This window comes from Castor canadensis, chromosome 18 (genome assembly GCF_047511655.1).
Source record: "Castor canadensis chromosome 18, mCasCan1.hap1v2, whole genome shotgun sequence".
Lineage (NCBI taxonomy): Eukaryota > Metazoa > Chordata > Mammalia > Rodentia > Castoridae > Castor > Castor canadensis.
In genome coordinates this window covers 12,702,204-12,714,349 of record NC_133403.1, presented here as the reverse complement: position 1 = coordinate 12,714,349, position 12,146 = coordinate 12,702,204, and positions in this window count along the sequence as shown.

Genomic DNA, 12,146 nt, shown 5'->3' with positions numbered 1-12,146 from the left:
CTCACAGGCAGCTATAGAATAGAGCCTGCAGGCATCCTGAGGAGGACTCTTCCAAGAAAGGCATGAGTCTTGGGAAACAGGACACCAGGCCAGTGTGGCCTCCCAGCTCCAGTACTGAGGCTGATCTGCTTCTCAAAGCCTACCCTGCTCCTCTGCCCTTACTGGCCGGGTTTCCCTCCAAGCACTGATTTCAGGTGTTCCCCAGGCACGAGCCTCATTGCTGATAAGAATTTAAGTGTCTGGAAGACAGAGTTCCTAACACATGTATATCCAGACGATGATTTATGATGAATAAAAACCCTGGATTAAGCCACAATGAGATAACCATCTCACATGGATTAAGATGGCTATTATTAAAAACCAAAAAATAACAGCTGTTGATGAAGATGTGGAGAAACTGAACACCTGTGCGCTAATGGTGAGACTGTAAGGCGTACAGTCATTGTGGAAAAAAGTACAGGGGTTCCTCAAAAAATTAAAAATCAAAATACTACATGATCTAGCAATGCCCCAAACAACTGAAGGCAAGCTGGTCTCAGTCAAAAATTTTCACACCCATGTTCACAGCAGTATTATTCACAGTAACCCAAGTGACTATGGGCAGACGAATGGGGACGTGAAATGTGGTACAGCCATACAGTAGAATATTATTCAGCCTTGAAAAGGAAGGAACTTCTGACACATGCTACAACATGTGTGAAATATGCCAGTCCTGGAAGGACAAAAACTGTATGACTCCACGTTTTTGTTTTGTTTGGTTGGTACTGGGTTTGAACTCAGGGCCTCACGTTTGCTAGGAAGGCATTCTACGACTTGATTCACTCCACCAGCCCTGTTTTGTGTTGGGTATTTTTGAGATATGGACTCGCTTTTTGCCTGGGCTGGCTCTGAACCACAATCCTCCTGATCTTTGCCTCCTAAGTAGCTGGAATTATAGACGTGAGCTACTAGTGCCCAGCGTGACTCCACTTTCACAAGGTACGACTGTAGACAATTTCATAGAGACACAAGTAGAATGGTGGGTGCCAGGGGTTGGATGGGAACTGCTTAATGAGTTTTGCAAGATAACAAATTCTGGAGTGGATGGTACTGATGGGTGCAATCTTGATGTACTCAATGACAGAGTGTTAAAATGGCACTTTTTTTTTTTTTTTTTTTTGCAGTTCTTGGGGATCGAACCCAGGGCATTGCACATGCTAGGCAAGTGCTGTATCACTGAGCTACAACCCCAGCCCCCAAGTTTGTAAGCCCACTGTATTTGCAGATTTATTACACCAAGTTTTGACCAAGCAAAGACAAGAAAAAGAAAAAAAAAACCCCACACTTGCATTCCACAGCTCACTTGATTCGGAGAAGCTGTGTCAGTCCTGAGTTATCACTGGTTGTGTTTAAACTCCATACAACCTGAGCATTCAGAGTTTTTCCTCAATGGCAGTCTTCCTAGGACAATACAACCCTCGGACACCAAGGTCTACTGTATTTGACAATTAAAATTCATCTTGGATTAACCAATTCCTCCCCTGTCCATAAAGCAGTGATTTTTAACAGCGGTGATTTTGTCCCCCAGGGTTGTTTAGCAATGTCTGGAGACACTTTGGTGTCACTCCGGGTGGGATTGCTCCTGGCGTCTGCTGGATAGAAGCCAGGAATGCTGCTTGACACCGTACAATGCAGGGACAGCCCCCTCACACAGCCCCATCAGGTCCAGATGTCACAGGGCTGCAGTGGAAAGGGCCTATGGTGGACCTTCCCAGAGAGTCACACACAGTCTGAACCAGTGGCCACCAAAGGGGAGCTAGCTGCATTGGGTGGCCTCAAGGGGCTTAGGAAGGCTGGTGACAGCTTTATGGGGGCAGAGAGCTATTGGAGCCATCCCCTAGAGATGGCCTCTCCAAGTTCCCTGCCCTGGGTAAGTCATGCTGACTTCAGAGCAGATGTCCACGGGTGTGCATGCATGGGGCTGAGTTTGTGCTGACCACACCATTGATATCCTTAAAGTCCTCTGGAAAGTTCCAGTGGCTTCCCTGTGAAGAGTAGACCTGAGGACCCATGCCCACTCCAGCTCATCACTCAAGACTTGTCTGCAGGATGGTCTCTCAGCGTGGTGCTCTGTAATTTACTCAGGGGCCCTGACTCGTTCAGAGGTGATCAGGAAAGCCCCTCACTCAGGAAGAGACTGGATCACCCTTGCAGAAGACTGGAGTGAAACTCAGGAGCATTTTGCACTGTGAAACTGGTCACAGTTTCTGTTCTGAAAGAGCTTGTGTTTCCGCAGGAGGGACAGGCGATGCCCAGGCCTCTGAGAGGTGGAGAAACCAAGGAGCTCAGCAGTGGCAATTGGGAATAGGTGCAGGGGACCTCCCTACCGCCCAGTCCGCCACCCTGCCCAGACCTGAGAGGCACTCTGGGAGCAGGCAGTGGCTTTTTAAGGACAATCCTGGGCCTGGTGTGCAGCACTGCAGGTGACCAAGTTGCTTGGGCAAGGCTTGCAGTGAGCACGTCTACTGAGAGGACAGACACACAGAGACGTGTGCCCCCACAGCCACTGCAGCCTCCACCCAACCCAGGACAAAAGCCAGGTGTGCCTCAGCAGGTGGGTGGTGAATATGCCCCCCGGAGCTCCCCAAGAAGGAAGTGCTGATGCAGGCCACCTGCAGGAGTCTCCAACACATCTTGCTGAGCGAAGGAAGCCAGGCGAGGCAGCTCCACACTGTGGGACTCCATTTATATGGCAAAACCACAGTGACTAAAGGTCAGCCATTGCCAAGGCCTACAGGGGTGGGAGGGGCCCACCACAATGGGGTGGGAGAATTTTGTTGGGTAATGGAACTTTTGTTTAGAACTTGTTGAAACACACAAAACTGGATCGTAAGGAGGTGAATTTATTGAATGAGATTCTTTATTATAAAGAGTAGAGAACGAATTGCAGAACCTCTTTTCTTTGGACCCCATTGTGGTATATCTCCTTTTCCTCCTCTCCTGCTGTGGTTTGAAAATAGTTTGTCCCCTCCAAAACTCATGCTGAAATTGGACTGACATCATGGTGGCGCTGGGAAGCGGATGCTTTGGGAGATGACCAGATCTCTAGGAGGGATTAATATCTTTCTTGAAGGAGTGGGTTTGTTCTCTCTGGATCAGTTCTTAGGAAGCAAGGCTGTTTGTATACTGTCTCTTTGGTACACACCCACTGCCATTCTACTTTGCACTATGAGTTGTGAATACAAGGCCCTTGCCCTGTCTTTCTCTCTGTGTCTGTGTCTCTGTCTGTCTCTCTGTCTCCGATAGGGTCTCACTATGTAGTCCAGGCTGGTCTGGAACTCAGGATCTTCCTGCTTCAGCTTCCTGAGTGGTGAGATTATAGGTGTGCACTGTAATTTTTCTGTATCACAGCAGAAAAATGTTGGGGCCAAGTAAATGTGACTTGTGGTTTTTTTTGTGGTGCTGGGGTTTGAACTCAGGCCTCAGGCTTGATAGGCAGGTGCTCTACTATTTGAGCCACTCCATCAGCCCTTTTTTGTGATGGGTTTTTTTTTGAAATAGGGTCTTGCAAACTATTTGCCTGGAGCTGACTTCAAACTGCCTCCTGAGTGGTTAGGATTACAGGCATGAACCACTGATGCTTGGCTTGTTTTTGTTTTTTGCAGTGCCAGGGGTTTGAACCTAAGGCCTTGATCATCCTAGGCAAGTGCTATTACCACTGAACTATATCCCCAGCCACTATTTCTGGTTTTTTTTTTTTTTTTTTTGTAAATAGCCATCCTAATAGTTGTGAAGTGATATCTCATTTCTCATTGTAGCTTTTTGTTGCTATCCTTTTCACTGTAGCTCTGATTAGCATTTCTGATATTGCTAATATATACCATTTATCTTCTCTGAACATGGCTACTTATGTCCTTTGCCCATTTTTTAAATTATTTTATTTGTTATTTTTTTTAACATCAGATAAAATAGACTATCAATGACAACAAAAAGAGACAAGAAGGATCATTATATCCTTTGCCCATTTTTAAATCAAGTTTTTCTGTAGTTTGGAGTTTTCTTTATTCTGGATATTAATTCTTTATCACATACATAATTCACAAATGTTTTCTCCCACTCTGTGACTTTTTTTTTTTTTTTTGGAAGTACTGGGGTTGGAACTCAGGGCTGCTTGAGCCATACCTCCAGCTCTTTTGATGCATGCAAGCATTCAAATTTCTTGAAGTCCAATTTGTCTATTTTTATTTTGTTGCTAATAATATGATTCCAAGAAATCACTGCCAAACCCAATGCCATGCAGTTTTTGCCTTGTCAGTTTCTTCTAAGAGTTTTACAATTTTAGTCTTTAATTTAGGTCTTTCACCTATTTTGAGTTGATTTTTGTACGTAGTGTTAAATAACAATTTCACTTCATTTTTTTGCACGTGGACATGAAATTTTCCCAGCACCATTTGCTAAAAAGAAAGTCCTGCCAGGCACTGGTGGCTCACACCTGTAATCCTAGCTACTCAGGAGGCAGAGATCAGGAGGATCGTGGTTCGAAGCCAGTCCAGACAAATAGTTTGCAAGACCCTATTTTGAAAATACCCATCACAAAAAGGGCTGGTGGAGTGGCTCAAGGTTGTAGGCCCTGAGTTCAAGCCCCAATATTACACACACACACACACACACACACACACACACACACACAAAGTCCTTTCCCCTTTTAATTGTCTTGGCAGCCTTGTCAAAAATCATTTGGTCACACCTCCAGCCCACTTTAGTCTCTTTTTGTAACAAAACTTCTTCTTATATTGAGGAACTCGTAACTACAGCGTCAGTTTTTGATGCTTAAGCATTTCTCCTGAGGTGAGTAATATGGAGACATTGCCTTGCCGTGTTAGAATGAGGACTCTCCCTTGCCAGCAGGCTGAGTGAGGGCTGAATGATGGTGGCCTGGGTATGTGTGACCATATACTCCCAGATGAGCACACAGCTGGACCTTCCCTTGCGGTGATGCTGTGTGAGACCCATTCACGTAGATCCTGGCTCCTTTCCCTCATTTCTGAGGTCTTGGTTGTTTGTGCTTTATCCGGCTATACAAAGGGAAACAGAGGCAAGTCTTATCTTGTAAAGGCTGCAAACATCTTGAACTTCCTCCACCAAAAGGTGGGATCTGAATTCTTTCCTCTGACTCCAGGGCCAGTCATATCATAAAAGGCTCTGGGCTACCACTAGATTGCTGGATATACTCTGGGAGATCCCACGTAAGACTCTTGACTCCTCTGAGACCACTACGTTGAGAACAAAGGGCACTTTATGGTCCCAATGCGCCCAAGCCCTCCAGAGGCCCCTACCAAGGTGCCAGATATGTAAGTGGAGAGGCCAGGTAGAAATGGATCCTCCCGCCCTCTGGCTGCTATGTGGCACGGAGATAAACCTCACCCAAATCCCTGACTTGCAGCCTCCATGTGTACATAATGACTGCGTTACACCAATTTTTTTTGGTGGCTAATTAATGCAGTAACAGATAACAGCAACAGGACAAAACCAAACGTCTCCAGCCATTTGTGCCTTGGTAAGTACACAGTCTTTCCCATGTTCCATGGAAGCTTTTCCTGTGTCAGTGTGAGAATTCCTAGCCTGTCAGTCTCACCTGTCCAGACAGACTGTGGTGGAGTCACCTTGATGACTTACCCTCCTCAGGTCCAGAAGGCTCCTGGAGCCTCAACTGACACTAGGACATCTCAGGACACAATCTGGGCCCAGTGGCAGCGGCCAGGTTCCCCCATGTCTGCCCACAAGGTAGAAACAGCTATCCTTTAAGGCAGGGCTGACACAGTGTCTCTGTAATGGGCCAGGTAGTGAATGTCTGTGGCTCTGTGGACCCCATGATCCCTGAGGCTGACGCAGGGGCAGCTGTGGCGGGCTCTCAGGATGTGCTTTACTGATGTGTGTGTGCAGGAGGCAGCTGTGGCGGGCTGCCATTGCTCCCAGGCTCCCTGACAGGCATGCAATGTGAAAGAAGCCCTTATATTTTTATTTTATTTTGTTATTGTTTTTTGAGATAGAGTCTCACCATGTAGCCCAGGCTGGCCTCAAACTCCTGATCCTTCTGCTTCCTCCTCCCAAGTGCTCGGATTACAGGTGTGTGCCCCCATGCCCATTAAAAGCAGCTCATTTAAAGGCCAGGAGCATCTGCTATTATTTTTTGGGGGGAGGGGTGTTGGCACATTCACAGCCATGTTCTGTTCCTCATGATCTATAATTTTTTTGGCAGTATAGGGATTTGAACTCAGGGCTTCGAGCTTGCAAAGCAAATGCTCTACTGCTTGAACCACACCTCCAGTCCATTTTGCTTTGGTTATTTTGGAGATGGGGCCTCGCAAACTATTTGCTCAGGCTGGCCTCAAACTGTGATCCTCCCAATCTCAGCCTCTCAAATAGCTAGGATTACAGGTGTGAGCCACCAGCATCTAGCATGATTTATCATTTTATCCGTCACCTGTTCTTGGATTCTACATGGATTCTTTGAGCAGAGCCTTGGGCCAGCATCCTCTAGGTGAGCAACCTGCTCTCCTCAGCAGCAGGTGCCTGGCCCTTCCCATCTTCCCTCCCGCCTGGATCCTCATGGGCCTCCCTAAGGGCTGGAGCATGGGGGCTAAGCTGAGCTTGCCAACCTGGGGGTGCTGACAAAGTGTTAGGGGAGTCTTGGGGCCTTATCTGCTGAGCTGTCCCCCAGCCCAAGGCAGAAGCAGAAGGCACCCCCGGAAAGGAGATGCTGGAAAACACAGCATGCAAACTGAGAAGCTTACTGCAGAGGTGGGGCCCGGGCAGATCCTGGAGCAGCGGTACCCTCCCAAATGCTACAGAGCTGGTGGGGTTGGCAGCTCGGCTCGGCAGCTCGCCTGCACGGGGCACAGGTGCACAGCAAGTTCAGCTTTAATGTCATCGATGCCAGCTTGTCTGCCACGCTAGGGTTCCGCATGAAGTTATACCTAGTTGAGACTCAAGCGTTTCTAAAGAACCCCCCGAAGGGATGTTTGCGCTTTGTGCAAACAGTCCTTTTGTGCAAAGGGAGCTCCGCCGCTTCTTGGCAGACACAGGTGGGAAACACCTGAGTGAACATCACTCCAGAGGAGTGTGGAGACACGCAGCGCACGTCAACACAGCCAGCCCCAGGCATGGCAGCGGCTTCTCTGGGTGCTTTGCTCTGGGAGTTCTTCGCTGGATAATAATCTCATGACATTGAATGAGCCCTTGGTGTCTGAATGCTGACTTTAGGCTGCCTGCAGGGTCACCTGCTGCCAGACAGTCTGGTTTGCCTATTCTAGAGCTTGTGACTGACTGGGATCTAAGACACTCAGGGAGCAAAGGGAAAGGTGTTCCCAGGGCCAGCAGTGTGACGTTGGATAAGTGCTGCCCACCTGCTGGGTGGAACCTGTCTCTCAGTATAGCCACGGGGCAGGAAGAGGGTGAGCACATGGTGGAACCGATGGAGGTGGGTAGACTTGGCGCTGGCATCCAGTTCCTTTGGAGGTGAGGCCTTAACAGGTGGACACGCTAGGATGCCAGGCACCCTGTACAGGGCTGCCCCAGTCTGTGCCCAGAGGCGCCCCTCGCCTGTGCAGAGGCAGCAGCTGGGACTGGGGGTGCTGGACATCCCCAGAGTAGCTCACAGGCCCTGTAGTTACAAATACACCCCAGATCACCAAAGCTACTGAACAGGACACCCATGAGGTCACACTGCCATGCAGAATGTGCAGATGGAAGAGACATGGGACGAGGTCTGGGGAGTGCCTCTGGAGTTGAGTCTGTTTGACAGCCACAGGATTTGGATTCAAACAAAGAGGAGCACAGCCTCACTGCCACCTGGACCACAGACCTGGGAGGTCCTAAGCAGAGGATGCACATATCCCACTGCCCTCTTGGCCCAAGGAAACTCTTGTCTCTTCTGACAAGGCTGAGAGTGGTGGTGCACGTCTGTAATCCCAGCACTCAGGAGGTGGAGGCAGGAGGATCTCGAGTTTGAGGCCAGCCTGGACAACATCTTATTGAGACTCTGTCTCAATAAAAAAAGAAGAAAAAAAAAACTGAAAAGACACTAACAACAGGTGTTGCTGAGGATGCGGGGAAAAAGGAACCCTCTTACACTGCTGGTGGGAATGTAAACTAGTATAACCACTCTGGAAAAAAATTTGGAGGCTTCTTAAAAATCTACACATACCTGCCATATGATCCAGCAATACCACTCCTGGGGATATACCCAAAGGAATGCGACACAGGTTACTCCAGAGGCACCTGCACATCCATGTTTATTGCGGCACTATTCACAATAGCCAAGTTATGGAAACAGCCAAGATGCCCCACCACTGACGAATGGATTAAGAAAATGTGGTATCTATACACAATGGAATTTTATGCAGCCATGAAGAAGAACGAAATGTCATCATTTGCTGGTAAATGGATGGATCTGGAGAACATCATTCTGAGTGAGGTTAGCCTGGCCCAAAAGACCAAAAATCGTTATGTTCTCCCTCATATGCGGACATTAGATCAAGGGCAAACACAAGGGGATTGGACTTTGAGCACATGATAAAAGCGAGAGCACACAAGGGAGGGGTGAGGATAGGTAAGACACCTAAAAAATTAGCTAGCATTTGTTGCCCTTAACGCAGAGAAACTAAAGCAGATACCTTAAAAGCAACTGAGGCCAATAGGAAAAGGGGACCAAGAACTAGAGAAAAGGTGAGATCAAAAAGAATTAACCTAGAAGGTAACACACATGCACAGGAAATTAATGTGAGTCAACTCCCTGTATAGCTATCCTTATCTCAACCAGCAAAAACCCTTGTTCCTTCCTATTATTGCTTATACTCTCTCTTCCACAAAATTAGAAATAAGGGCAAAATAGTTTCTGCCGGGTAGCGAGGGGGTGGGGGGGAGAAGGAGGGAAGGGGGAAGGGGGGAGAAATGACCCAAACATTGTATGCACATGTGAATAAAAAAAAAAAACTGAAAAGAGAAAACATACCACCCCCACACATACCACAAAACAACAACATCAAAAAAAGACAGAACAGGACTCAGGTTATAGCTCAGTGGTAGAGCCCTTGCCTAGCATATGCAAGGCCCTAAATTCAATCCCCAGTGCCACAAAAAAAAAAAAAAAAGACAGAACATTATGGTATAATATACTGAGCAAAGTTAGCCCTGAACATAAAAAGCGTGCACACTATTTACAACACAAGTTCTCTTTGGATGTCAGTAGCCTCTCCACCCACTCTTAAAAGAATGCTGTGGACAGACACTTGGGGGCAGAAGAATGAGAACTGGCTCCTCTCAGCTGACGAGCTGGACCCACTGGAAAATGTCTTGCTATGGGTGTGAACACCTGTGACCAGTCAGGCTGGGCATCCAATTCTGCCTCCAAGAGACACTGTCCTGTGGTCTTATCCCCGAAATGCTGCATGTGGAACCCTGGCTCCTGCCTTTGGGTCATACTTCCTCTCCATTCAACACCTTCACTGAACTGCTGGGAAGGTGACAGCAGCTGACAGGAAGCAGCTGTTTGCTTGGAAGACAACACCAATGTCTTCCAGGTTTAGCCACCGCAGATGATGTGATATTAAAGTGACTCCTGAAGGAAACAAAAATTTGAGTCCTAAAGAAATAGCTAAGGTTGCCAGAAAAGGCATTTTGGGAGCAGGGAGAAAAACACTGGGCAGAATTCACAAAGTTACCAATCCTGCAGGCCACATGACCCAGTGTGCAGAGGAGCTGCTGGCCCAGGAGGGTCCACTAGAGCCACGTGAGCAGACACAGGTGTATGGGGACCACTGTGGACAGAAGGGCTCCACAACACCTCCAGGCATGACAAGGAAAAGAAAGCAGTAGCCTGGCCAAGCCCACTCTGCAGCCTGTGTCTGTGTAAGAGATCATGAACCAGCTGCTAGACTTCCCAGGAAGGCCTTACTGACCAACACAGGAAAAGCAGGCATTTTTTACCTTGGCAAAATGACAACTAAGAAACCCACCGAGGGGCCCTGGAATAGCACGGCAGCTCCTAGGCATCATAATGTCGTCCTCATACAGCTCAAGCCTATGGCCAGAGACAGGAACCTGGAGGCACCTCTTCCGCCTAGCACACTGGGCCTCCTTTAAGTGGACCATTCAGGTATTTGCCTGTGACTCAAAGTGACTTACACCCTATTCTCCCATGTAAACTGTTAATTGCATCTCTCTCTCTCTCTCGCTCGCTCGCTCTCTCTGCCTGATTCTTCATTCCTGCTGTGTTACTTGGGGACGGAGGACTGTCCTTCCAACTCACTGGGCATCCAGTGCTCAGGATAGAGTAACAATCTTTAAACGTGTGTGTGTGTGTGGTGCTTGCTAGGCAAACACTCTACCACTAAGCCACACAGCCTGAACTCATTTTCCATAGTGGTGGACTACTGAATTTGCACCTTCCATCAGAGGACTGGGACCACCTAGAGCCAGGTGTGGACGTGGGTCAGACAAGCCCCTTGGACTCTAGTGCTCAACTAGAGTAGGCCCACTGCTGTTCCAAGCTCAGCTGAGTGACAGAGTCCTGGGCCACCAGCTTTGCACATGACATCTGCCATGCCTCAGAGGCTGTGAGTTTGTCTGGAGGGTGGGACCCAGCCTGCCTTATCCACCCAACAGGGTTCATGGCCAATATGTGATAAGAAGCAAGGACCACACAGGGGCTGTCACTGCCGGACACTGTTGCTGCACACCAAGAATCAGCCACAAGACACTCCTGGGTCACTGCTCAGGGAACAGCTCAGACTGGACTTCCTGTCTGCTGTCTATGCTCTCCCCTGCTTGTGCCCTTAAGAAGTGAGGGGGAGGAATGGGGGTACAATTGAGTAGTATAGCACTGGCCTCACACATGTGAGACCCCAGGTTCCACTCTCAGCACTGCAAAAGGAAAAAGGTGAGGGGGACAGAACAGGGACTTGGATCTATGCCCTTCTCAACACTACCTCTTTATTTCCTTATTTTCTCCAGGCAAAACTCTGGCAGCTTAGGAGATGCAGTTCTCCCAGGAAATTCTGGAAGAAACTGGGTGTGGTTTGCATGCCTGAAGATCATGAGTTTGAGGTAGCCAAGACAAAGGTAGCAGGACCTTGTTTCAAAAAAAAAGGAGGGGGGAGGCTGGTGGAGTGGCTTAAGTGATACAGCACCTGCCTAGCAAGCATGAAGTTCTGAGTTCAAACTAGTACTGCCAAAAATTCTGGAAGAGAGCATTTCTGCATTTAGCAAACCTTGGGCTGCCTCATAGTACCTCATCCCTTTGGCTCCCCATTTTTGTGACTATGATGATAACATCAAAGAAGACAGGAAATATTCATAGGAGTGGGGTGGGGTGGTCCAGCCTCAACCCCCTTGGAAGGTAAATTGAGCCTTGTCCCGATTCCACACTCAAGGTTGCAGGGCCCAGAACCCAGGTTTCAGTGTGGGCAACACCAATGGGGAAACACTTGGGACAAGGAAAGGGATCCCTTGGGGCAGGCTGAGAAGAGGACGAGCAGGGTGTGTGTGCTGTTGGCACCTCAGCAGGGTCTCTCTCCTTGAGGGAACCTAGCACCACTTGCTGAAGGGGTCTGGGCTAAAGGGTCATGCCTCTGTTTTAGCGAGCCAGGTCAGACTTCTCACTAGATCCAGAACAAGTCTGCTTCTGAGGATCAAGTCAACTTTTGTAGGTGGCCCAGCAACTCCATCTCCAGGGACCCCATCATAGGTCTCTGCCACTCAGACTCTTCTGCCAGCAGCTCTAAATCCACAGCCTGTTGCAGAACTAACTCCATCTCGTCCGTGGCAATTCAGTGTCACCACTTGGCCTACGTCATTGCAGATCAGTGAGCTGCACCGCTTTCAGAGATCCCAGGCCAGACGAGATGGCAGTTCCCATGGTAACTGTTTTGCTTTTTGTTTTGTGGTGCTAGGGATGGAGCCTCACACATGTTAGTCAAATGATCTGCTCCAGAGCCCCACCCTCAGCCTCCACAGTAACTTCTGACCTATACAGGAGAACAATCACAGAGCTCACAGAGCTGTTTTTTTTTTTTTTTCATTTTGTTTTGTTTTTTTGTGGTACTGGGGTTTGAACTCAGGGTCTACATCTTGAGTCACTCCACCAGCATGGTGGTGACTTCTACATG